Source organism: Onychomys torridus, chromosome 3 (assembly GCF_903995425.1).
Source record: "Onychomys torridus chromosome 3, mOncTor1.1, whole genome shotgun sequence".
Lineage (NCBI taxonomy): Eukaryota > Metazoa > Chordata > Mammalia > Rodentia > Cricetidae > Onychomys > Onychomys torridus.
Genome location: NC_050445.1, coordinates 89,905,451 through 89,928,009, shown reverse-complemented (window position 1 = coordinate 89,928,009; position 22,559 = coordinate 89,905,451).

Below are 22,559 nucleotides of genomic sequence, written 5' to 3'. Positions count from 1 at the left end.
CGTGCCTGCTGCTTTCTCCCATGCCCTCCCCACCATGATGGATTCCTATCCCTCTGGAACCATACACCCAGATGAATTCTTTCTTCTAAAAGATGTTTTGGTCATAGTCTTTTATCATAGCAACAGAAAAGTAACAGTTTTGATTACTGATAAAGCTCTGGGGTGAAATCTGAAGTACTGGGAGGCACATGTATTAATTCCCTAATGTATGATACTCAGTCAGCAGCCATCTGGGGTGAACCCTCACGGTAGGACTTTTAAGTCAGAGTTGCACAAATCCTTTATATACAGTTGTGCAGTGTTTAAGTAGAACTTGTGTGTGTGCACATGTACACGTATATTGTCAATCACTGCTAATGCTTTTATAATGCCTATGACATTGTTGATGATACGTAAATAGCTGTGGAGTTGGTGTCATGTCAGGAACAATCAGAAGAAAAACTGTCTGTACATGTGCAGCACAGAGAAAATTTACCTTCACATTTCAACACACAGGTGGTTGGATCCATGGATTCAGAGCCTGCGGGCACATGGAGCCAGCTATGATCAGGCCACTCGGCCCTTCCCGCTGCTTTGTATTTTCTGTGTTAGTTGCTGTCCTTGTTGTGACAGACTAGCTGAACAGGAACAGCTTAAGGGGAACAGATTTATTTCCACATGTCCTGTGAGGGGACACAGTCGACCCTGGTGGCAGGAGCGTGAGGCAGCTGGTCACAATCAGTATCAGTATGCAGTCTGGAAGTAAAGAGAGATGAATATTAGCACTCAGTCCAATTTCTACTTTTCACTCAGACTAGGACCTCAGCTGGTGGACACAGTTAGGGTGGGTTTTCCTACCCAAATACTGCCATATATCCAGACTGGAAAAGTCCTCATAGAGATGGGTCTCCCAGGTGGTTTCAGATCCTGTCAACTTGTCAATCAGTACTAATCCTCACATTCCCTGAAGAGTAAGTAGAACGCCACCTTCCTGTTGCTGCACAGATAAAATAAGATGCACTTACTTACCCCAGGCCCTGCCTGGTATGCTGGACTGTCTGGCATGGCTCCGGCACTCGCTTTGGTTTTCTAGTGACTGTAGATTCTTGGCTAAGCCTGCTTTCCAGCTTTTACCTTTGGAAAGTGCCAGAGGGCTAATGTGTTAGTTACTTTCCTGCCAGAAGCAACAGAAGCCAAGAAGAACTTACTCTGGCTTACAGTTTTACCATGTTTAGACTCCATCATGAGGGGAGGCACAGCGGATGACCCATTCTGTGCCTACAACTGCTTCTTACATGGTACCAGCCAGGACACAGGCAGCTAGACCGGAAGCAAGCCAACCTTTAAGCATGAATCTTAAAGAGTTCTTATTAATAAAATCAAACCTGAGGCCAGTTATTGGGGTGAATTCTGGAAGATCAGAGAAGCAGAACAAGCCACAGCTACCTCACCTTGCCAGTTCCTTAGATGATTCTGTTTCCTGTGACTGGAAACTTCTGTGTCCTCATCCCAATGGCTCTCACCTGAACTGCTACTCAAAAGCCTGAATGCTTAACCAGCCAAAATGCTTAACCAGCCAAATGCTTCTAGTTTCTGGTCTTCACGCCTTATATATCTTTCCCTTTCTGCCATCACTCCCTGGGATTAAAGGCTGGCTTTCTGGGATTAAAGGTGTGAGTCACCATGCCTGGCTGTATCCTTGAATACTCAGAGATCCACCTAGCTCTGCCTCCCAAGTGCTGGGATTAAAGGCGTGCACCACCACTGTCCAGCTTCTGCTATGGCTTGCTCTGACCCATTTTCTAGCCACCATTTTGGCTCTGTATCTAGTGGTTATCTGTTCTCTGACCCCAGATAAATTTATTAGCGTGCACAATATTTTGGGGAACACAATACCACCACATTTCCCCTTTTTTTTTTGTCTAAAATTTTAAAAAGGTTATAACTAATACAAAAAAACTATCCAATAAGTATATACAATATATATATAGTCAAGAATTATATTAACAATGTCTAGTCCATTAACATTTGACAAATTCAGATAAAAATTCCATTATATATATTAACAATGTCCAGTCCAGTAACATTTGATAAACACAGACAAAAATTTTCATTACTTATCCTATGTAAAACAAGTAGTTCCTTTTTAAAAGTAGATTCCATAATCTCCCTTCTTATCATATCCATATTCTCTCTTTTTTCTTTTCATAATAGATTCGATCATCTACCTTTTGTCATTTTTATATTTTTTCCCTTTTTCTTTTTAGTGTAGATTCAATGATCTACCCATTTATCTTATTATTTATTTATCTTTTTTCTCAGGGTAGATTCAATTATCTACCTCATATCTATATTCTCCTTTTTCTTTTTTAAACAAAAACTCTATTTTTGGTTTAATTGTCAAGTCCTGTATCATTTCTCCATTCTCTGCATAATGGGAAAGTGCAGAGCTTGTTACAAATCCTTGTTCAAGTAATCTATCAGGATGGATCATCTCAGCTAGCCATCTCAAAATTGTCCTAAGCAGTTTGTAGTCCAAAGTCAATCTTTTGGTGGTATTAATCATCTTAATGGCTTTATCATAGTCCATGTGGAATCATTGTTGTGGGATCCTGTCATCTTTTTGAAGATCCAAAGTCACTGTTAGGCGTGGTCATGGTTCCCTTTAGTTTTTTTTGTTGTTGTTGTTGTTTGTTTGTTTTGTTTTGTTTTTGTGCCTCCTCTGTGGTTTGGAGCAATCACAGTCTGATAAATGTCTGTCTCTCGGAACCTTGAACCTTCTTCCCTAGAAGAGAATATCTTCATAGCAATTTCTCCCCACCATTTGTCTCGCCAAACTTTTCCAAACTGACCTTTGTCCAGGCTTTCTTGTAGCACGATGGTCCTGGCAATTCTTCTCTGAACAAGCAGCAGTAAATTCTTTGTCCCAGGTAGCAGCATCACTGCAGTCACCAACAGGATGAGAAGGAGCCAGCAACTGGGAGCAGCAGCCGCTGCCTCCATGGTCTCACTGCCACTGTTTGTGGTTCGGTCCAGGCTGAAGCTTCTCCTTAGCAAGCTTCCTAGGCTGGCCTCAAACTCAGGATCCTCCTACCTCTGCCTCCCTCGGTAAATCAACCAGTGTGCTTCACCACATCTGGCTGAGGGTAGCTCAGGTCTGAGCAGGGGCCTGCAAGACCACAGGCAAGCAACTTTTTCACAAATTTGTACCACGAACATTGGGTGCCAGATGTAGATGTAACCGGCTTGTTAAATAAGAAACACAGAGCCAATTACAGAGTTAAAAGCCAAGAGGTCAGAGCAATAGCTGAGAGCTGAAAACCTTACCCTTCACTGCTTCTGCTGTCTTTTCTCTCCGGCAGAGGAAACCTTTCTATGATCCCCAGCTCAAGACCAAACATATAAAAAACCCTCAGCCTGTGGCGACACCTCACACTCAGACTGCAACAGCTGGGAAGGCTGATGGGTGAGCTTGTCTTTGTCCCCTTGTTCTGCTGAATAACATCTGCCATGCTTTGAATATGCCTTACACTAGCTCTAATAATGATACAGGACTGCTAGCTGTTGCTGGGCAGTTAATTGCCTCAAAACTGTGTGACTTTAAACTCTAGTTATGAGCATTATCTCGTGCTTCTGGAAATTTCCTGAGCTCCTGCCTCGGGTCTCATGGGAAGCTGTAGTCAGGCAATGCTTGGGCTAAAATTGGCCCTCAGCATCTTTGCTCACATGTCTGGTGGACAGGACTTGGGTTCTGCTGGCACTATGAAGGAGGCTGTCTGTACATGGCCTCTCCATGTAGCCTGTACTTCCTTCTGATGGGAAGCCTGGGTTCCAAAAACAAATACAATAGAGAGCCAGGTAGAGTCTCCATAGCTTTCAGTGGCTTGGGAGTCATACGAGGATGACATTTGTCATAGACTCAGAGGGGAGATCATAGACACCACCTCTCCAGAGGACAGTCATGGAGTTTGCAGACTTCTGCTATGCCCACCCGCAAAGTTGCTAACAGAACACCAACCGGCACCCCAAAAATATTATCAAGCGCATAAAACACTAATAGTCACTATGTTCTGGGGTTCAACTTCCAGAGGAAAGATTTGGACTCTCTCTTTTCTAGTCAGTTTTGGAAGAGTAAAAATGTTGATAGCAATGGTCTCATGGTGTTCAGTGGTGAGGTAAGTACAGTGTGCCCAGCCAACATGAGGAAGTAGTCAGGGAGTGCTTCCCTGGCATCCTAACACCGCTTATACCATCAACCAGATCCTGGGATTTCCTAATGGACTTCAGACTTGACCCACATCGCCTGATCCAAGAGCGCCCTGCTTAGGAATCTGAAGTCATTGCCAGAATAGCCGGCATTTGAGGACACCAGGAAGCCTGGCTGAGGTTTGTGGCTCTGCAATTGTTGCTTCTGCAGCCAGAGACTGGCTGGCTTGGTCTTGCAAGGTCACCTCTGCAGCTGTCAGCTTCCTTCGTTTTCCATCCATTTAACTTCCTCTTTGTTCCTCGGCCACCTTCCCCAGATGCTCTAGACTGTCCTGTGGAATCCTATGACAAAGCTGGTCAGAGACCTGAAATAGCTGTCCCCCATTAATAATAGTTCAGTAAGGGAATAACAACAAGGGAAAGGCTCTTCACATCGGTCTGTGGGCACCATGGACTCATGTTTAGCCACAGTGCAGGCCAGCCTAAGGCCAGCTGCCTTTCCTAAGGCAAGCTTCCACTTACTATAACCTCCTAGCTAATATTTAATTAGACCAACAGCTCAGGAATGTAATCTCCAGTAAGTAAAATGGAAACTGTACAGACATACTTGCTATCCCCTGAATATGTTCCAGGTCCACCCTTCCCATAGCCACAACAACTCTGAGAGATATATCACTTTCATCTGCATCTTTTGGATTCTTGGGGGAAAAAAAAGAAAGCCTTTGTGCATGCACACAGCTTTGTACAGATGCATGCCTGTGCCAACGTGAATCTGAATGTGGGTGATTGCATGTGAAGGCCAGAGGATAACCTTGGCTATTGTTCCTCACATGCCATTTTGGTTTTGGACACAGATTCTGTCATTGGCCTGGAATTCACCAAAGCTACCTGGCCAGTGAGCCACAAGTGAATGCCACCAGATCCACCAGGTCAGATTTTCTGAGTGTGGATTCTGGGGGATCGAACGCAGGTTTCCATGCTCCAATAAAGCACTTTGCTGACCAAGCTACCATCTCAGCCCCAGTTGTGAACCCTCGCTAGGAGGCTTTCCATCTAAGTGCATCATTGTTATTGTTAGTAAGCTCCGTTCCCTTGCTCTCAGGGCCTCTCTATGGGGCTGCCTCATGAAGAGAGAACTGGATTTTCCCAGGGTAAGATAGCCTAGAGAGTGTGGGGGAGTGTACACCCAGCCTCTACTCCCCCAAGCCCACAAACCCATCCCGTCACTCTTCACATTGGTTGCATTCTCCAAGCGAGTCGAACCAACAAACACAACAGGAGAGGAGTCTCCTTGAGAGGAGAGAATTAGGATGTGAGGACCACTCCAAGATATTTGAGAGGCTGCCCACACCATGTTTACATTGAAGCCATTATACCGTACCCAATTTCTCCATCTTTTTTCAATCAGTAGAATGTCTTAGAGATGTGGCCTCGTTAGCATGCATATATATCCCAATTCTTTTTAAGTACGGCGTAGAGCTCCATAGACCAGATCAAGTGTTTCTCAATTCACATCTGGTCTTGTCTTTTTCCTTTCCTCCCCTACCCCTTTATTTTATTTTCTTATTTTTGAGACAGAGTTTCTTGCTCTGTACACTCTGTAATTCAAGCTAGCTTGGAACTCACTGTGCAGCCTGACTTGGCCTCACATTCACAGCAATCCTCCTGTTTTTACCTCCCAAATCTTGGGATCATAGCCACGAACCACCACACCCCACCTGCCTTCCTTCATTCCTTCCTCCCTCTGTCCCTACCTCCTTCTCCCTCTTCTCTTATGCTTTCTCCCATCATCCTTCATCTTTCTGTCTTCTTTCTGTTCTTCTTTTACTGCTATACACACACACCTTACCAGGAGGTGGGCATCGGTTTCCTCTAAGTTGAGGGTCACAAGGGTGTTGAGGGTCACAAGGGTGTTGAGGGTCACAAGGGTGTTGAGGGTCTCTCCACGTGTTTATTTTGCGCAGTTGGGGCTGACAACTGCTTGTAGAGATGTCAGATAGTTTATTCAGCCATTTTTTTCTTTCATCACTGATGATAAGCCATCTCTTTTTCTGCTCTTACCGGTTATGCTGAGGAATCTCTGTTGCATGCACGCGGGTAATGGTGGCATTGTCAAAGAGCAGTGTGTTTCCACGGAGTATTTTCTGTCAGGCAGCAGGGTATGTATTTCATCCCCTGGAGGAAGCCAAATGGCTCCAAGTGCCATTGCCACCCAAGAGTTTCTTTCCCCCAAAGTCTCCTCAGCATTTAGCTTCATCAAACTTGGGGCCAATCTGATGTTTGAGAATGGCCCTCCTTTCTATGCCTGCATCTTTGGGGCCAGCTGGTTGTCTTCCTGGCTACTGCAGGACTCTTCGTAGAGAACTGACTTTAGCTGTGGAGTAAGATAGGTCTGAGGAGACCTGTGGCTTTTGGGCTGATATCCATAGGTCAGAATTCAGCCCTTCTCCAGTTCTGCTTTTCTTTTGATAAAGTTAAAGGCTGAATATTTCCTCTTTTAATTTTGATGAATTCAAATACCTCTTAATATGAAATGTTTCTTAATATGAACTGCTTCCTGATCATTTATTGAGTGATCGATGGGTCAAACAATTTGCTTTTCATGTTTTGGAACTTGTGCTTTCTCTGACCCCAAGGATACCCATGCTGCTCTCCTAAGCATCTTAGTTCACCAATGCTCTCAACATTAAGTCTGGCCTCCAGCCTCATGCTAAGGAATCCTGATTTATAAGCTGGCCCTGGGTTTTGTTTCTCTTACCGTGTTGCCTTGAGCTTTTCTGGAAAAAAAAAAGGGGGGGCACCACACATGCAAAATGATCATTATAATTATGCATCTGTTAAGCTAATTCCAAGCAGCCCGCCATGGGGTTCTATTCAGAAGACTATGAGAAGGGAGGAGTTGCTTCGTGGCAGAAGCCAAAGGAGGTTGCCCCTCAGCGCCATCCCTTTGAAAGCCATTGTACCCGCACCCCCATTCACTCTGCGACCCGCTGATCTGTCCTCCAGTGAAAAGAAGGAGTTGAACATGCTTTGTGGAGACATATTCATGCTTTGATTATGTCCCTTTGGGGGTCACACCACAAATAGCAACTTCTAATAACACCCTCTATGATCTCTGCAACTGAGGCAGCGTGGGTTCCCTTTGCCCAGCAGGACTTTATCCAGCCACTCAGTTCTGCTTTCCCTGAGTCCATTCTACAGCACTTATAAATTGTGCAGACGAAATATTAACACCTAAGTCCCAAGAGGAAATACAAGAAGCGGCCCCTCCCCCAAAGGGAAGGAGAAGTCATATTCAAAAACTATTTCTGTTTTCTGTCAGGCCGTGAAGGTAGTAGACAGGACACTTTGTCAATAGCAGCCCTTCCACAAAAATGTAATTTGGAATATTTCTTAATGGAATGTCACCACAAGAAGCCAGCTGAGGTCTTGACTGGAAGACACTCCGGACTATTTTGCTTCCTTTGGAATTTACAGTACCGTCTTGTTGAATCTAATTTGACGCTCTAACAAATGGAGCATTATATTGGGCTCAGTGAAGCAGAAATTTCACCGTGTCCCATGTCCCCACCATCTTGCCTTTGACTGTCTTATTCCACCAGATAATGTTGCACCTCATTCAATCACCACAAAAGGCGGGCTTTTGATGTCTGAAACAAATCTTTTGTTTATTCAATGAATAGTTCTATCTGGGGGTAGCACTGGGGTTTAAGATATGCATTGCTAACTTACTGCGGTCTACCTTTCAGTAACATTGAACTGCTTCACACACTCGTATACAGATTTTACACATTTGCTTTCTGTTTCTAATCCCTTGGGTTGTTGTTATCTTATACTTTATTTGTACAGATGTTCTAACACATACAGTAATATTGTTATTTTTAAAGAATAAATTTGCTTTTTTGAGAGCTGTATATAAATCAAAAAGCCTTTATATTTAGTAGTGCTTTCTATTTAAGGTATTCTTTTAACAATTTATTTATTACGTATGTACATGTGTGTACCTGATACGTGTGGGCATATGAACCATGGCTTGCCTGTAGAGGTCAGAGGTCAGCTTTTGGGAGTCAGTTCCCTCTTTCTACCTTTGGGCGGGTTCCAGGGCTCAAACTCAGTACCAGGCTTCCGTGGTAAGTTACATGTTCCTGCTGAGTGAGCCACCATACTTCTCCATTCAAGGTGTTCCTCACTTCACATGTAGCTTTTCATCTCACTTGTTACATTTCCCTTCTTCAAAACACTTCTATTCACAGTTTTTGTACAGCTCCACCACTGATGCATTTTGTTAGCTTTTTGAACCTGGAAATGAATTAATTTTTTATTCAATTTTATTAATATTGTGTTTTTTTTAATTTTTGAGAAAGTCCTTTATGGTACAATGAAACGTGATCATCTCTTGCAAACATGGCTCCCTTCCAACTTCATGCTGTCTTCTTTTTTAAATCATTGAGGAACTCCACTAAGCCGTCCATCCACATGAGTATGCGTGTGGGGCCGTTCACCGGAGGTGAGAAACCTAGAAGCGGCCACACATTTGAAAGCAAGAGAGCAAGCGAGCCAGAAACAAGTGACTCTCCTCCTCGCAGCAGCTACCAGCTGTCAACAGTTCCTCACGGTCAGGGCCGGTACGACAGACACCTCCCCTGTCTATGCCAGACTTTCGGATCGTTTGGAACACCTACCATAGCTGGAAGGAATTCATGCGTGCATTACCCATGTCCATTCCAGAAGTCTGCATCTCACAGACTTCCTCTTATCCACCTTTAACATTCTTTCCATCCTCTCTTCCTGAGTGTTCCATGGGCCTTGGTGGAGGGGCTGAGATCCCTCTTAGGGCTGAACACTGTCTTATTCTCAGCACTGTGGCTGGCTCTGTATCTCAGCATTGACTGCTGCCCACTGGGGGTGGGGGGAAGCTTCCCTGGCCCAAACTGAGAGCAGCCAGGGTCTAGGTTACAAACATAGGCATTTAGAAGGCAATTTAAAAATAGGACCATTTTGCAAAATAACAATAGCAGGTTCTACCCTCAGGCCTATGAGCACCCCAGCCATGGGCTTTTGACCAGTATTACAGTAGCAGGCATGAAACTCCCTCCTGTGAAGCAGGCCTCAAATCCCATCAGAGAGCCATCAGTCCCCCACGACAATCATGGACAATCATGCGACTGTTAACGCTGATGGGTATTTCTGGCCTGGGAGGTTATATTGTAACACGCAGGGTCTATCACTTGGTTAAGATGGTATCTTTTATCCTCAGCCACCTGCACAGCAAGCACTTCCTGGCACTGTGAAAGGTAGCCAGTGGGGAGTGCTTCCCAGTCAATTTGAAATTGATTCCTCCATGTCCTGCAGAAATTTCCCCATTTCAAGTAATATTGACATTGGACAGAGAATTCTAGGTAGACAGACAGTGTTTGCTTTCTAGTGGACCTCAATATTTCTGCAAGAAGTCAGCCATTATTTATGATTGTTTGGTGTTGTTCTGCGTACTGGTCTTTTTGGTTCTGAACTTTTATTTGCATTATCAGTTTTCAGCCATTTTCTCATGATATGAGTGGTGTGTGTGTGTGTGTGTGTGTGTGTGTGTGTGTGTGTGTGTGTGTGTGTATCCTGCCCACTGGAAGTTTCTGTGCTTGCTGTATTTCTGGGCTTAAATTTTCCTTCAAATCTGGGGAAATTTTGGCTAACATTTCTTCAGTTACTCTTCCTGCTTATCTCTTGTGCTCCTCTTGCCCAGACTCAAGGTGCACACTGGACACCTGCTCTGTCCCTCCATGTCAGTAAGGTGCTGTTCATTCTCCTTTGGTGCCCTGAGCTGCTGTTGTAGCCACTGTTGAGAAGCTGAGTTCCCTAACATCTTCACCTGTGTCTTTCCCACTCTGAGTCAATAATGGACTCCTTTCTTTGGTTCCCGCACATCCTCCTCCTTCCTGTCTCTAATAAAACTTTATGCTGTGCTTGACATTGTCGGGGAGAGGATGCAGGGTGTCTGAATGTTGTGCTCTTCTTTCAAAACACTGGTTTTTGTCCTGCAAACAGTTGCTTTCCTCGGGGATCCACCTGATCCTTTCAGGATCATCTTGGACCTTTGTTATAGTCTAGTCTACCCTTGACTCTAAGACTGCTGAAACCCATGTTCTACAGGTGGCCTTTCTGTGTATCACCTGAGTGCCTGCTGCGTGGAAAGACTTCCTGGGAAAGACCCAGAAAGGGAATCCATGACAGACCAAAGTAACAATTGCACCCAGGTCCAACTTGGTGAACCGAGTTCTTATTGAGGTTACTAGCAGTAATCTAAATGAGGGGTTAGTTACAAGGAGCAAGGATGAGTTAAAAGCAGCTGCATTCTGAAGAAGCCCACCTCAATACAGGCAAGGACTCAAAAGCTGCAACCCTGGAGGTGTCTGCATAGCTCACAGGCCACCACAATTGCCATACCTCCTCTGTGCAGTTCTGCTGGGCAGAGTCCACTCCCACCTCCCACCCCCACCCCCGGAGAGTTTGCTCATCTTTACACTGCTGGGGAGGGGCCCTGGGTTAGTCACTTCCCTATTGCTGAGATAAAACACCATTTTTTTAAAGTCCAAAGTTCAAATCTGTTCTAAAACTCAAGGCAGTCTCTTAACTGTAATGTTAACTGCAATATCAAAAAGCAAATTACATACTTCTGACTTACAATGGCACAGATTATACACTGCCATTCCAAAAGGGAGGAATTGGGCCACAGTGAGGAAATATTGGACCAAAGCAAGACAGAAACCCAGCAGGGCAAACTGCAAATCTTGTAACTCCACATCTCGTGTCAAAAATACTTGGAGAGCTCCTCGCTTCTGGCTTTGCGGCCTGCAACACACTTCTCTCTCTTGGCCAGCTTCCATTCCCTGTCTGCAGCTTTCCCTGGCAGACATCTCACAGCTCTGGCATGTACAACATCTCAGGGTCTCCAATGAAATACATGCTTCACTTTCACAGCTTCACAAAATGGCCTCTCAGGGCCTCCACGAGGGGGGACTCTTTCACCACATGCCTGGCCTCAGCAGCTCTCAACATGTCCCAGACATGTGACCTTTGGTTTCCCTTCTGAGGTTCATGAGTCTCCCCTTCCATCCTGGAGGGGAATGCTTCAACTTGAAGGAAATTGCTTTACAACAATGCCCAGAACTTAGGGTGTGTGTGTGTGTGTGTGTGTGTGTGTGTGTGTGTGTGTGTGTGTACCTACTCTCAATTCAACTCCCAGCTCCCTTCTTCCTTCTTTGTCCTGGATTCTTGGCCTGTACCCTGTCACTTGGCATTCAGACTCCAAGGTTTCTTTCTGAAGTACCTCCAGATTTTTCAAGTTCTTTCTCTGTATGGTTGTCACTGCTCCAGAATTCTTGCCCATATATTCTACCCGTGTTATCAGCTGACTCTGGGCTCGTGGCATGATACTATCCCTCCCTGCTTCCACTTGCCCTCACCAAACCGTCACCGGAAAAGAGCCTGGAGGCAAAACCCAAGGGCAATCATGGCGATTGCTTCATACACTGGCGGAGGTTTAATGCAAGCAGGTGGTGCCCCCATCAGTGGGCATATTCTTTAAATACTTTGTAAGTTATTCCTTGTTACTGGACAAAACTCCCAACAGACACAACTTAAGGAAGGAAGGGTTGATGTTAGCTGTAGTTCAAGGATACACTGTGTCATAGTTGACGGGTCTGTCTGCATTGCATCCACAGTCCCAGGCAGAGAGATGTTAGTATTCCTTTTCGTTCAGCCCAAGACCACAGTCCATGGAACTGTGCCTTCCACACTGAAGTCTTCCCACCTCCATTGTCCCAGTCTAGAAACCTCCACACAGATGTGACCAGACGTTCGTCTCCTAGGTGACAGTTAATACTAACCAACACCAGCATTTATTAAGAAGCAGACATCTATGCCATGCACAAAGTGGGAGGGAGCATCCAAGCTAAATAAGGCCTTCCATCTCTGCCCTTTCAACCTCGGCTTCCTGGGAAGTTCGCGTGAGGGCAGTGTCACAGTAAAGGAAAACTGTGACATCAAGTCTCACTTCAGAACATCTGCACCGCTGATCTCAGTAGACGTCCCCTCTCTCTTCTAAGGCAGGGGACTGGCTCTTCAGTGTTCAGGTCAAGCTCTGTGTCTTGAAGTTCATTGTCTCAATCATTGCTCAGTGAGAATCTCTTATAGCATTTAAGGTGGTGATTTAAAATACCCATTTTTACCAGGAGAAAACACACTCTGGTGTTCGCTTTGCTAATGACCAAAGACTCTGGATTTCACTGAAGGATTATCTGTGCTTTGGGGATCAATGCTGCCTGAATCCTTTCTGATTAAAAAAGAGCTGAGTTCCCCTGGTACATCCACTCCTCATCTTAGTAGAGGCTGCCCATAGCCTGTAGCTTAAGCTAACACACACAAAATACCACACTGCCCATGGGGAACTATTTAAACTTCCTTCCACTGGCTCCTTGCAAAGAGCTGAAATGAAAATAATCTAAAACCTGTGTGTTTTTCCTGGTCACATCATCGCCAGGGGTATAAGACACTCAGGGTTCTTCCACCAGTGAAACAAGCTTCTCTTTCTCTTTCTCCTTTCAAAACAGCTTTTAAGAACATTGACTACATTGTGGAGTAAGCGAATATTTAACCATGCACATTTGTGTAATGCCCCTTAAAACTAGCCACTGCTAAACATCTCAGCAAATTTTCTGATTTAGAAACTAGATAACTCATGTCCTGTAGAGTCAGGTGCTGGTGGAGGATGGGAAACAGAGAGCAGCCTCTTCTCTCAGGCTCCTCCATAAGCTGACCTGTGTTGGGTACCAGTATCCTCTCGGTTCTTCAGGATCCTTCTTTCCCTGCTTCCAGGGAAAGAAGGCTCAGAGCATCACAAGACCAACTCAGATCCCAAAGACAAGGGAGTGGATTTGATGGGAGAACTGCAAAAATGTTCATCTACTACACCCAAGTCCAAATCCACAAGGGCCACTAAGGCAGGTGGGCTGAAGAGAAGGTGCACTGTTGTGCAGGATTTGAGAGAAACCAAAGATTCTCGGCGATCTGAGGGCTCTGGCCTGGCTGCAGGCTCAGGCCTCCTTCCAAAAGGGATGCCTGGAGATCTGAAGAATGAAAAGTAATACCAGGGTAAGGGCTGTGCTTAGGCAGCAGGAATGCCGTGGCAAGACTGGGTTTCTTTACCTAGCCTTGGATAGAAAAATAAAAAGAAAGAAAACAAGGAAAGACGTGACTGGTCCCAGGTTTCGGCACCAGGTGATGAAGAAAAGAAATAAAAAGGAAGGACATGACTGCTCCTGGGTATGGTGGAGATGCCGGGGCATCTGGGAGAGTCCAGAGTCAACATGACCAGACTGAGCCAGACCATGCGAGGAGAGGGGGAGCGGAGAAAAGAGAGCCAGACCAAGAGGCCAGGAAGGCAAAGGGTAGACCAAAGGGCCAGGTAACCAGAAAGGTTGGGTTATATAGGGAAGGCCCAATAGCTGGCCTGGAAAAGTTGAGCATAGGAGGTGGGTGTACCAGCCGGGAGGACCCTGTAACAGGACTGAGGGATCCTGGGAGAACTTGGTGTCCAGGTCTGCTTGGATCTGTTAAAGAGGCACCTCAGCCATTTGTCCCGGGTTTGAGACCTAACACACCTCAGCTGGTAAAGTGCTCAAAAATCTGAATTTGTTCCTCAAAGCCCACATAAAACAAATCTGGGTGTGGTGGCTCATGCTTGTAACCCCTGCTCTGGGAAGACAGTGATAGGCACATCCCTGGGGCTGGCTGGCTGGCTAGGATAGCTAATTGGCAACTTCCAGGCCACTGAGAGATCTAAACAAACAAACACAGAAAACTCAAGTGGTCAGTGTGGTGGCACATGTCTTTAATCCCAACATGTGGTGTGTAGAGGCAGGTGGATCTCTATCACGACCAGTTTAGTCTACATCATAAGTTGACAGCAGAGGAAGCCTTGAGTGAACGTGTAAAAAGTCCTTAGTGAGTGTATATTGTTGACATGAGTACAGTCATATCAAGGAACCAAGGCTTCAGACCCATGGGAATAGCAAAGCCTTCTATAGTGATATTTTATTTGTATTGAAATGTGATTTTATTTGTATGTCAATAAAGTTGCCTTGAGGTCAGAGCAAGCCAGAGCAGAAGCTGAGCAGTAGTGGGGCACACCTTTAATCCCAGCACTTGGGAGGCAGAGCTAGGAGGATCTCTGTGTGTTCAAGGACACAGCCAGCATGGCAGACACACGCCTTTAATCTCAATACCAACCATAGAAGACCTGGAGGTCTGTACAAACAGGCAGTGACGAGGAGGTCATGTGGCTGGGTTTACAACCAATGAGAAAACAGAACAGAAAGTCTTTAAATAGACAGGAAGCACAGAAGTAGGTCTCTGGCGGAGAGGAAGGACAGCAGAAGCAGTGAAGGGTAAGGTTTTCCGCTATTGCTCTGACCTCGTGGTTTTTAACTCTGCAATCGGTTCTGTGTTTCTTATTTAACAAGCCGGTTACATCTACAGCCTTCCACCTGAGGTGAGGCTCAGAGGGATGGCAACACCTTCCTCTGGTCTGAGTGTGAATGATTGATCAGTGTATGCAAAAACTAGCACAAAACAAAAACAAACCACAACACCCACCTCCACAGAGACCCCCTAGGGAGACGGCCACCTCCTCCCTGTGCTGTGGATAATCAATAGGAGGAGGTTCCTGGTTGTTGCTGCTCCAGCCGAGTGGGCACAGCCTATGTGACGCAGCTTTTCTCACATGTGTCAGTGTGCCTGTCCTGTCTTCATATCCTCACCACCCCAGTCAGGTTTCTAGGATCTTGCTGGGCAGGACAAGGGAAACCCAGGTGGACAGCACCCAATGAATGACACCAAAACTTGGCCTCTGGCTTCCATGTGTGCACACGTGTACACACATAGAGACATGTGCATGCACACACACCAACAACCAGCTGGACCTATCCTCCAGTAACTCAACAGGTGTGTCCCTATAGGGGGAATGTGGACTGAATGAGTCACAGCAGCAACTACTTCTGTGTTCCCCAAAACAGTTTTTGAACAGTGAAGTGGTCAGGGCTATGTCCCTGAGGAGCACCAGGACCATGTCCCTGAGGAGCACCAGGACCATGTCCCTGAGGAGCACCAGGACCATGTCCCTGAGGAGCACCAGGACCATGTCCCTGAGGAGCACCAGGACCATGTCCCTGAGGAGCACCAGGACCATGTCCCTGAGGAGCACCAGGGCTATGTCTGGTGAGATAAGTTTTGTCTCCCCCATTTTACAGAGAAGGGAGCTCGGGAGGGTGATGTTAAGAAACTCGAAGGAGTGTTAAATTAGTAAATGCCTAAAGGGAGAACCTAACAGGCTTGAAGACACCAGAAAGCCCTGGTTATTTGCTGTCCCTGAGTGCAGGGCAGAGGGGGAGTGACCACAGGAAGGTGGCAGAGCAGAGGAAGATGGGAAGGGTGGGCTCCCTTCCGGTCATGCTCCCTATCCACACACACACAGGCCAGGTCTCTTCTTGCAGCAGGTTGTAGAGCACAGCCCCACTGGGGTCCCTGGGGCTCCCAGAGAACCAGTCTTGCTGATCTGATCTGGACCCATTTTTCTTTCCTATGTTATTATGCTACCCTTCCTGCGATGGTACCTGAGGACGCAGCCAGGTGATGGTTTGTCACACCACTGGGCTTGCAGGAGAGGACACGGTATTGCAATGATGCCTTCATGAGTGGGTGGCTGCAAGGAGTGAAGGAATTCGTTGGGGTGCTGCTCTGTGCATGCTAAATGACCCCGCTTAGTATGTAGAGTTGGGGAGTAAGAATGTCAGTTGTTGCAGTCCTTTGTGGCTTTACATGTCACACACACACACATACACACACACACACACACACACACACACACACACACACACACACACAGCAGGAGATAGCATTCCAGGCTCAGCCTGCAGGGAACACTCCGATTCGCTCTGGGCTGCGCACACCTCACCGGGTGACCTTGGATGAAGTACTAGTCTCTTGGAGCTTTCACTGAACTTGTCACTTACCTGGAAATTGTTGAACTGAACTGTCAGGGGCATGACCCAGAGAGCTCAGACTAAATCCGGGTGGCAGACAAAGGTGTGGGGGGGGGGGGGGGGGAGGGCACCACTGGATTTATAATGGGGCAGTGTTAGTTTAGAGTCCAGATACCTGACTTCTCCCAGGTGAACTCGGGTGACCTGCACCACGCACCTGTCAGGGCCAAGAAGCGCTTTTGGAGGTGTCCTGACCCCTTCTGCAGCCTCTTCTGCTCCTGAGCTCTGAGGTCCTCTGAGCTCCGAGTTTTCAGGTCATTTTCTCTCTGCCATTCAGCATGGGAATGTCAGGTCTGTCTGGCAGAGCTGGGAACGGATGGAAGGATTTGTCTCCCTGCTCCAGGGGGTTAAGTGGCTGCTTTTGAACGGACAAAGCAAGAGATGGTGCGATAAGATAAGGAGCTCTGCTTTCCCAGACACTCCTCAGTGAGAACAGGCTTTTGTTGTGATCCGGGGATAAGAGGCTGAACCTCCCATTCATCAGTCCAGCCCTCCCCTCCTCTGTCTAGTGCTCGGAACAACATAGGCATGAGTCTGCCGCTGCTGCCATCTGCTGGGCGGTGCAGGCACTGCAGCCGCTCCTGCCCTCTAGCCAGCAGCAGCCCCTCACAGCCTCATTGTAGCTCTTGGCTTAAAGTGGGCTCTGTCCCGCAGCCTCTGACATTTCTGGGACTCCTACTGTGGGACAGTCTCAGGATGCAGAGACCTACCACGGAATGCGGCGTTTACTCAGACGGAAGTCCCACGTACAAGAATTTAGCCGTGCCCCAGTGCCTGGGATCTACCTGGTACAGTGTAAAGGCTGCTAAGTACAGTTGCATGAGGACACATGCATGTAGAGACAGACTGTGTGGTTACCTCCACTGTGGAGATGCTAAAGATGCCACTCAGAGACACGAAAGCTTACGGCTCTGTGGGTAAACCTGGTAGTGAAGGATGCAGCATTTTTGACCAAACAGAAGGTGCCCAAGCCAGGTCACAGGTAAGAGTGCCTACCTCAGATAGTCAGAAACCTCTGGAGTTCAGAGAATCCAGGCCTGTAAGCCATCATGGAAGCTAAGCCAAACAGACCCGAGTCCTGTGCTAATGGCCAGGGCAAGAAGCCCCTGACAGCCTTTCTCTGGATATGTGTTTATGTTCTCCTTAATAAACTTTATTACTTTTTGAGCAATTTTAGGTTTGAAGGAAAATTGAGCAGAAAGTGTCAGTGGTATGTGGGGATGGGGCAAATGGCTTCACGTTGCCACCTGGTACAGCCTGAGGACTTCCCTTCATCTTTTAGGGACCTCCACTCAGGTAAAGCTGGATTCTTGAGCTTGCTGCAGAAAAGAACACTGGGATGAGGCAGAATGGTTAAGAGAAAGAGAGGCTCTTGGGAAAAGAGCAGGAGGCCCAGCAGATATGTGGGTGTGGGTCTGCTCACAGAGGAGACACACTGCACTATGTTCATGATAGACATATACAGGATTTTGGCGAGTTCTGAAGCTACTATTTTCAAAGGATTGTTAGGAAATCTAAATGTGCTGGGACAGTGGTGGCACACCCCTTTAATCCCAGCACTTGGGAGGCAGAGGCAGGTGGATCTCTGAGTTTGAGATCAGCCTGGACTACAGAATGAGTTCCCGGGCAGCCAGGGCTACACAAAGAAACACTGTCTTGAAATACAAAAAAAAAAAAAAAAAAAAAAGAAAGAAAGAAAGAAAAAAAAAAAAAGAATGGGATTCAAGATGGATCCTGTGGGAAGTAGGGAGGGGTTATGGTTACAGTTAACAATTGTAAGGCTTCAGGTGACAGGGATGCAGGTGGCAGGACATCTTCACTCTAAACTGGAACTAACAGTCCCATGTGTGAGCATCTCAGAAAATGTTCTGAAGAAGAATAAGTCCAGACTCAAGATTATGTACTATCACTTACCTGGAAATTGTTGAACTGAACTGTCAGGGGCATGACCCAGAGAGCTCAGACTAAATCCAGGTGGCAGACAAAGGTGTGAGGAAGCTGGTGAGGGGTGATAGGGAGGACACCACTGGGTAGTTTGAAGAAAATGATCCCATAGGCTCATGGGGACTGACACTGTTAGGAGGTGTGGCCTTGTTGGGGTAGGTGTTGCCTTGTTGGGGTAGGTGTGGCCTTGTTGGGTAGGTGTGGCCTTGTTGGAGGAAGTATGTCCCTGCAGGTGGACTTTGAGCTTTATATGCTCAAGCCAAGCCCAATGTCTCTCTCTTTTCTGGCTGCCTGAGGATCATGATATAGAACTCTTAAATTACTTCTTCAGCACCACATCTGCTCATGCTACCATGTCGCACCATGATGATAATGGACTAAACCTCTGAAACTGTAAGCTAGCCCTAATTAAATATTCTCCTTTATAAGCATTGTCATGGTGTCTCTTCAAAGCAATAAAACCTGCTGTGAAGAGACACCATGACTATAACATCTCTTTTTTTTTTTTTTTTTTTTTCAAGATAGGGTTTCTTGGTATAACTGTCCTGGCTATCCTGGAACTTGCTCTGTAGACCAGGCTAGCCTTGAACTCACAGAGATCTGCCTGCCTCTGCCTCCCAAATGCTGGGATTAAAGGCATGAGCCACCACCACCTAGCCAGCAACATTTAATTGGGGTGGCTTACAGTTTCAGAGATTTAGTCCAGTATCATCATGGTACAACATGGAGGCTTGCAGGCAGACATGATGCTGGAAAAGGATCTGAGAGTCCTACATCTTGACCTGTAGGCAACAGGAAGTGGTCTGAGACACTGGGCATGACTTGAGCGTATATAAGACCTCAAAGCCCATCTCCACAGTGATACATTTCCTCCAACAAGGCCACACTTTCTAATAGCGCCACTCTCTATGAGCTTATAGGGGCCAATTACATTCAAACTACCACACTAACTAAAACACATACACTTAGGCTTGTTTTGTTATTATCTTAACCATCCTGCTTGAAAATGTTTCCATATAAAAGAAATATTCTCTCTATGGAAGCTATCTTCACAGCAAACGGTACGAATTATGCTGGAATTCCCGATTCTCCCATGTCTCCACAATTTTCATGACTTTCTGTTTGCTTCAGAAGTACAGAGTTCTCTGCCTTATTCACACACATACACAGACTCATGTGCATGTGCACACACACAGACACACACACGAGCACACACACACCACATACACACATGCATGTATACATGTATACACATGCGTGTGCACACACACATGCGTACATATACATGCAAACTTCTTTTCATTAATATCTTGCATTAGTGTGATATCTGCAATGATTGGTGAGCAATATTGATCCATTGTGATTAGCTGGAGTCTCTGGTCAGCAGTGGAATCACTGTTCATATTGAGCATCCCATTGGTTTTGACCGACACCTGGTATTGAGTGTCCACCCATGTAGCCATGTAGAATGGCATCCTTCGGCCCCCACCCATTTGTTGCTCTGTCCCTCACCCACCATGTGTTATTGTTTTCACTGCCTCCAAAGTTTTGCTTTTTTGAGAATGTCAGTTATTTGGGACTGTAGAAGAGAATTTTTACTGTTGCCAAGGTCAGAGAAAGCCACTATAAACACACTGGGAAATACCAAGGCAAGCAGTGGCACATGTGTGGTAACGTTGGGACAGGGGTGTGTGGTGGTGGGAGGTGGGGTGGTGGTGGGAAGCTACATTCCAGGTCATAAAGTTATTTTCCAAAGTGTGCTACTTTCGTGCTTCTGGACGCGGCTTTTTAATAACAGGCCTGCTGGCTTGGGGTTTCTGGCTCCCAAGGATGGCAAGATGGGAGAGGACAGGCCTGTGAAGCGTCCTGTCTCAGCAAGGCTCTGTAGCCCCCTGAGCCAAATCCTGTGTTGTGGAGTGAAAGTGAAGGCTTCTGTTTCACCGTCTGAGGAGGGAGCAGCTACAGCTGAGGTCTCTGGTGGCGTGCCCAGGGACACCTACGATCCACAGGCAGGTCTGTAGCCTCAGGATTCCTGGTCTGAGTGCTGGGTCACTAGCAAAATGGCTCACATTTTCACTGGTGACACTTTTGTGCCTCCTGTTCATGAAGCTGGCATCACTGAGATCTGAGGACCCTGTTCTGGCCACTTTTGACGTTGTTTTTGCTGCTAGATGCTCCGTACATCCCTAGCAACACAAAGTGGGTAGCAGCTTACCTGGCAACCTCCCGACAAACTCAAACTGGAAGTTTCCGGACAAAGTGAGGTGATGAGGACACTGAATGTTCGTTTTTATTTTCCGAAGCCATGAAAAATTATCCTTGGCCCCTTCAAAACTGCTTTAAAAACACAATGAAAGTCAGGCTAACGGCGAACTGCGTCCGTAAGAAGGGAAAGTTTGCTGTGGTTTGAGTTGTGATTTCGATAGTATTTTCCAGGTTCACAAGCTCCATGTGTGGCTGGTGTTCTGCAGCTGCTCATCCTCTCTGTGTTTTCAGAAAAACAAATTAATTAAATGTCCCACCAATCACTTGGAGCAACTTGGCTAGCCCTGGACTTACTTTTGAAGACGTGTGCTCTTTGGTGATGGCCTAGGAAGACCCAGAGAAGCTCACTTGAACTGTTTCAGTGTGGGAAGAGAGAAAGATAAAACAGCTTTAGTCCACTAGCAGGCGGCGGCTGTATTTACGGTCTGTGGTAGGCCTAAGCACGGCAAATGTACTCTCCAAAGGAAAATTAAGTCCTAACCATGTAAGCGATTGCAGAGCACAGCTTAAGCGACTGCAGAGTGCAGCTTTGATTTGCTGAACACCTTCCCTTCCCTCCTGAGCTGACATGATGAAGCACTTACCTGTACCTGAGTTGCCAAGGTAACAGAAGAGCTATTGCTTCATCTGCTCCAACCACATGTGTTTGGAGAGGGGAGTCGGGTGACACCCCAGAAATAAAATGGTAACAGATCCTTCCAATGACTCTTAGGGATATCAAGTTTTGTGAATCACTGCTTAAGGTAATATTTTCTTTTTCCTCTTTTTTTTCCCCCTTCATTTTATTTCTTTACGCTTTGCCTGAAAAATTACACATCATGGGCAACTTTCTTCTTCCTGGCTTGTCTATCAATTGTTCTTCTTATCTTACTTATTGAAAGGGTGTGTTAGTTGGATTTCTAGTTCTCCAGCAAAATGCCCAAGATAGACAACATAAAGGGAAGACCATTTTATTTGGGTACATGGACTGAGGGATTTCAACCTGCTTTCCTTGGCCCTGTTGCCTGGGGCCTGCTGAGAGGCTGCAGGCGAGGTGAGGACCCGTGGTACACAGCTAAGCATTTTAAATCCTAGAGCGGGGGGGGGGGGGGGATGTGGAGGACCAGGCTGGTATCCCAGGTACCCCGAGGGGGGATGTCCCCAGTGACCTAACTTTCTTCCAGTAGAAAGGTTGTTTCTTCTAAAACTTCTACCGTCTCCCAATTAGTAGCACCAGAGGCTGATGACCAAGTCTTTAGAACATTAACCTTTGTGGATGCTTCAAATCCCAGCAATAGGAATAATCATCCAATACGCTGACTGTGGGGTAGGGGAGGTAGCTCAGTGGTAAGGCCACTTGCTATACAATCCCAAGGACCTGAGCGGATCCATAGCATTCATTTAAAAGTTGAACAAGCCAGGGTGTGCCTGTAATCCCTGCCCTGGGGAGATGGAAACAGGGGAGTCCCTGAGGCATGTGGCCTAGCCAGGCTAGCTAAAGCAGTGAATTCCAGATTAAGTCAGAGACTTATCAAAAATAATAATGTAGAGAGAAATTAAGGAAGACCTCTACATATATGTGCACAGGCACATGTGCACACGTACACACAATGACTTGATATGTACACAGTTTAATGGAATTTTAAAGATTTTTCTAACTTATGTGCATGTACGTTCACATGGGTATGTGACATGAATGTAGGTGCCTACAGAGTCCAGAAGAGGGCATCAGATCCTCCAGAGCTAGAGTTATAAATAGTCATGAGCCACCCAACATACCTGCTGGGGACCAAACTTGGGTCTCTTGCAAGAGCAGTGTAAGCTCTTTATCAATTTTAACTCATGTGTGGGTTTATGTAACCACCACAGTGGGATCACAAACAGTACATCACCTCAGAGAACTCCGTGGTGTTCAGTGCTTCTAACCTCCCTAATATTCAGCAACCTCTGTCTGTCATCCACGATCACTGCTTTGTCTTGAGTGAGATAGATTAATCATCCAGATGATTGTCCTTTGAGCCTGGTTTCTTTCATTCAGCACAGTAGCTTTGAGATTTGTTCAAGGTACTGCATGTGCCGTGGTCTATTCCTCTT